A 6,000-nucleotide genomic window follows, 5' to 3' on the forward strand; every position below is an offset into this window, starting at 1 on the left:
TTTATTCCTTTAAAATTTAAAGTCATTTCTGCGTGCAGAATCTCATAGGAATGGGTAATTTCCCAGGGGAAGTTTTAGAGTATGTACTCCAAACCTCGTGGGTTGAATTTATTGAGTAATTAATGCCTTCGTTAGCAGCTAACACCTTAGCTAGTCTACCATCAGAAATGAGGAGGCTGGGAAGAGAATGGTGCAGTGTTTCCCAAAGTTGTCTCATTTTAAGAATCATTGGAGATGCTTATTAAACAGATTTTCCAGCACTTTCCCCAGAGATTTGGTTCATTAGATCTAGGGAAGGGCCCGGGACGTTTAACAACCATCTCAGATGGTACTTAGGATTGGGCAAACTTAGAAAACAGTACACTAGGGCGATAATTTTCAACCCCGGATGTACATTAGTAAAACCTGGGAAGTTTGAAAATATACATGCATATTAATGTGTCCAGGCTCCAAACTCGGAAATTCTGATTTAACTGAGCTGGGGTGGGGTCAGGCATTGCTATTTTTTAAAAGTTCCTCAGGTGATTCTAGTGTTCAGCTAGTCTAGTGTTCAGAAATCATGATCCATAGCAGTACTCAAATTTTTCATGTCAGAATCCCAGTGTGACCAAAAATAAATAAATAATGTAAACTCTCATCATTTCTTTAAAAAAAAAAAAGGTACTGAATATAGGTCCCTGTGCTATACAGTAAATCATTGTTGCTTACCTATTTTTTGTATAGTATTTTGTATTTGTTAATTCTACGCTCCTAATTTATCTCCCCCCTTTCCCATTCAGTACCCATAAGTTTGTTTTCTGTGCCTGTGAGTCTGTTTCTGTTTTGTATATAGATTCATTTGTATTATTTTTTTAGACTCCACATATAAGTGCTATCATATTTTTTTAATTGTCCTACATTCTTTTTTTATAAATTTATTTATTTTTAAAAAATTTTTATTTTATTTTTGGCTGTATTGGGTCTTCGTTGCTGCACGCAGGCTTTCTCTAGTTGTGGCGAGCTACTCTTCGTTGCAGTGCGCAGGCTTCTCATCGCGGTGGCTTCTCTTGTTGCAGAGCACGGGCTCTAGGCACGCGGGCTTCAGTAGTTGTGGTGCATGGGCTTAGTTGCTCTGCGGCACGTGGAATCTTCCCGGACCAGGGCTCGAACCCGTGTCCCTTGCATCAGCAGGCGGATTCTTAACCGCTGTGCCACCGGGGAAGTCCTGTACCACATCTTCTTTATCCAGTCATCTGTCTATGGACATTGAGGTTGTTTCCATGTCTTGGCTATTGTGAATAGTGGTTCTGTGAGCATAGGGGTGCATGTATCTTTTTGATTTAGAGTTTTTGTCTGGATATATGCCCAGTAATGGGATTGCTGGATCATATGATAATTCTTTTTAGTTTTCTGAGGAACCTGCATACTGTTTTCCACAGTGGCTGCATCAACTTACATTCCCATATGGTAGTTCTGTTTTTAGTTTTATAAGGAATCTCCATACTGTTCTCCATAGTGGTCATTACCAATTTGCATTCCCACCAACAGTGTAGGAGAGTTCCCTTTTCTCCACAGCCTCTCCAGCATTTATTGTTTGTAGATTTCTTGATGATGGCCATTCTGGCCCGTGTGAGGTGATACCTCATTGTAGTCTTGATTTGCATTTCTCTGATAATTAGTGATGTTGATCACCTTTTCATGCGCTTTTTGGCCATCTGTATGTCTTCTTTGGAGAAACCTCCACATTACCTCTTGTCTTTTTGATAATAGCCATTCTGACAGGTGTAAGGTAACATACTTTGAAGGTATCTTTTGCTCATTCACGATTTTCTTACGTCACGCACCAGTCATTTGAAACAATACTGACCCATTAAGTTATGTGGCCCTTCCAAATACTGGCACATTTCGTAATAGTGGATCAAGTTTTGAAAAATTTTAATTTTCATTTGAAAACTTGAATTTTGTCATTGTCATCATATACTGTCAGTTGTTTTCCTCGAGTGACGGACTCCATTCTTTTTCAGGAAAATATCTGCTAAAATTCCAGATGTGTATAGCCATAGTATGTCCATTGTTCTTTCAGGAAAAAATGGTGTTTCCTGAGACAAGCTGCTAGTTCAGCCCGCAACTCAATCGCTCTAGTGCTTTTCCTGGAAGCATCAGTTCTACTTCAACATGTAGCCCAAGTGCTTTCTGCATACTTCACATTTCATTACAGAGAATATTTTTTAAACTGTACTCAAGGGTCAAGACTTAATAAAATTAAATTCATTCATTTGCGTATATATTACTGAGACTGGAAGATCATGTGATGACGTGTTACTTACTTATCTTATTTAAGACTCACAGTAGCATTCACAAAGCGGATATCATTATTCCTGTTTTACAAATAAGAAAATTGAAACTCAGAAAGGTTAAATAATTTTCTAGATCAAGCAAGGACCAGGATTTAAAGATGCAAATCCAGATCTGCCTGATTTTAAGCTTGTTCTTTTGCCACTACAAGTTATCTTCCTTCTAGTGAACTATTTTAGGTTTAAATAACAGCTACGAAGACTCAATGAGCACTTAATATATTCTAAAAACTGTTCTCAGAACTTTAAATGCATTGACTCATTTAATCCTGCCATCAGAGTCCATGTTAGCACTATTTAGACAAGGAAACAGAGACACAGAGAGGTTACTTAGCTTTTAAGGACACAGAGCTAATAACTTCAGAGCTAGGATTTTAACCCAAGAAGACTGACTTCAAAACAATTTTGCTAAAATATCTCCTAATTAAAAACACTAATGAGAAAAACCTAAAATCATCTATCTATATCTATATATATATATATATACACACACATATATATTGTCATATATATGACTAGCATACTTGTAATTGTTTTTTGAACTACTTAATACGTGAAACAAATATTTTTGTCTATTTGCATATAAAATATCATGTGATAAAATGGTCTTGGTTTATCTGTTTCGTTTTCTCAAGGAGAGGCAAAAGCATGTGTGGAAGAACCTTCTTAAGTGTGTGGAAATTTAGGCAAGAAGTTAATTCACATAAGTCACTAAGAATAGAGTCCTAAAAGGAGCATAGTTCAGTTTACATTTCAGATTTTCAAGATCAGGATGTGGTGGCCGAGTCTGCAGATGGGAAAATGATGTGGTCTGTGTCATACTGAGCATATGACAGACACCCATCGAAGAGCACACCTGTTCCTGGAGAAGGCCAGGGCAGTGGAACAATCATTGGGTGTAACAATAGAACCATTTCCTTCACCATTTGCCACCACAAGAATTAGTCATCTTGGGGTATATTTCCTTTTTCTAAAAATAATGGCCGTGGTATTGTTACTCAATCCGCTAGACTGGGTTTTTATGTTAACTCCCAAGACGAAAGCTCTTTTTCCTAAGTGGAACTCCATTTCTCCAGCCAATGGAAGACTCCTCATCTCAAGAGAAAGGTTATTCATTTTTACCTGTGAAAAAGCATAAAAATGCAAACAGGCCGCGCCCCACTTGGTCCTTCCATGTGTGCTCAAGGAACTGCCTCCTTTGTCCCCTCCCCGTCACTTCCTGCGAACACTGCTGTCGGCTCTGACTCTGCGTTCCTGCCACACTTCCATCTTTTCTCAGTCTCCCTTCCCCAAGTCCTGATTGCACCTTCTTGCCTTTCCCAGGTCAAATCAGGGTGGAGGGTCTCTGCAAGACGAGAAGGGACTTTAGGGGCGGGGAAACCCTCCCTCAGGGGGCAGTAGCATCTACCAGCAAGGAAGTAGGGAAAAGAAGGTTGTGTTCTGTAACTAAGGACCCCAAACGTTTTAGCTGCCTCTCCTCCTTCTTTTTCTCCTCCCACTTGCCCTCTTCCCGCTAAGGGTTTCAGTCTCTGCTTATCACACGCAGAAGCTCCCTGGTGAGACAGATGAAAAAGGAAGAGACGACCAACCTGTCCTCTCCACAGGAACCTTCCTTTTCCCAGGCTCATTAACTCCCTCATGCCCACCGCAGCCACTCAGTTCCAAACCCAGTATGGGTTTCTCCTTCCTAGGGCTTTCCACTCCCCATTATAGGCTCTATTTTGCAACCCTAGAATTCCACTTTCTGCCCAGAAGGACTCCACTGAGAGCCTGGAACTGGCAGGATCCGCTGTCCTATTTAGAGCAGTCAGGAACCTCTGAGGACATTTCCCCTAGAAGTATTGCTACACCTAGTGGCTCTGATCTGTAGTTCTTTAAACGTAGACTCCACCTTCATTCCGCTAAAATAAGCTTTTCTGTGGTAGCCTGGGAACCTACCCACCTTTCTATCTTCTCATTATTTCTACTCATTATTTCTAGCTACTCAATATATTTTTTTAACACAGAGCCTGTCCTAAGAGCTATTTTTGCATTGTACAAAATAAAATCCCTACTTTTACACGAGACAAATATTTTGATCCAACTTGAGTGCTGCCAATGGGGGTAAGCAGAAATCCCCAGCCCAGGAATTATAACACAAGTCTAGCCTGGGCCCCTCAGAAGGTTGGCAGAAGACCTGTTCCCTCAGAAAGCAGGGAGCAGTTCCCAAAACTTCCCACTTCTAGGCAAAGAACAGAGGATCTGTGAGAAGTGGAAGCTCCAGCACTATACTAGGAAAGGTACTGAATGAAGGTTCTGGGCCCCTGAGAGAGCATTAAAAGAGTCTCAGGAGAGGGGAGGTTGCTTTCTTCTTGGCATCTGTCCCAGCTTTGATAAAGAAGTCGCCTCAAGCAGAGCCACACAAAACAGGTACAGAGTGGCCTTGAGAATCCCCTCAAGGGGATTATATCAGGGATCATATCAGGGCAGCCCTGCCGTGCAAAGGAGGATTGCAAGAGGCAAAACCAGCTAGGACAGCAACTGGGATAGATAGGCCACGAGGATGTGCTATGAAGCATAAATTGGGGACTGCAGCTAGGCAGAAATTTCTCCTTTACACATGCAAAGTAGAACAAAACCAGAGATTCTTTAAGATTTCAATAGTCCTTGCTCTTTTTTCTCCATAAATTTCTCTTTCCCTCCTATCTCTAGTCACTCACCTCAGCCACTCCCATTCTCCCAGCAGCCTCTCTTCCAAGCTAGAACTGGACAACTTCTTGCCCACCATTCCCCGGCCTCTGGCCGGTTCCCTACTGCCCACTCCATAGTTCCTGTTGTCTGCCTAACCCCCATTCTCTGTGCCTCCTTGTATTAGCAGTTTGGAGTATCATTCAAAGGGCTTCAGCTTCTCTTTACTTCTTACTCGTCTTAATTGGTCTTACTCAAAAAAAGTTATCTTTGACTTTAATAGTTCTTGCCACCTAGCAAAAGTATTGAAAATTGCAGTGAACTGAAATGTAATAGATCTCTAAGATCTGTTGTAAGTAAACAAGGTGCTGAATGATGTTTGGGGTGAGCTACCATTTGTCTGGGGGAAAAATATATATGTATATATGTACAGTTCTAAATACATACGTTGTATCTGGGAAGGTATGGAAGAAGCTATATACCCTTTGGTGACCTTTGCAATTGATATTATGTACCTTTTGTACAAAAGAGAGTAAATCTTTAAAAATAAAAGTGTAGTGTATAAGAAAAGTTATTTTCTACTCAATTATGTTATAAGCAAGATTATTAAGAAAAAATATTTATCTACATCAGCATAGCCACCGAAGATTAAGAGTGACTATCTTTAGAAGATAGTATATGGGAAGATTTTTCCTCCCTCTCCCTTTTTGCTTATTTGAGGTTTCTGTCTTACAATGGATATGTTTTGCTGTATTTGAAAAATAATAGAGTAGAAAATAAAATGAGCCCTGTGAGGGCAGGGAGTGAATGGGAAATCTCAGTACTTTCCACTTAACTTTGTTGTGAACCTACATCTGCTCTAAAAAACAATCTTTTAAAAATGACTGGAGGACTTCCCTGGTGGCGCAGTGGTTAAGAATCCACCTGCCAATGCAGGGGACACGGGTTCGAGCCGTGGTCTGGGAAGATCCCACATGCCGCGGAGCCACTAATCCCGTAT

The sequence above is a fragment of the Phocoena sinus genome, chromosome X (genome assembly GCF_008692025.1).
Source record: "Phocoena sinus isolate mPhoSin1 chromosome X, mPhoSin1.pri, whole genome shotgun sequence".
NCBI lineage: Eukaryota > Metazoa > Chordata > Mammalia > Artiodactyla > Phocoenidae > Phocoena > Phocoena sinus.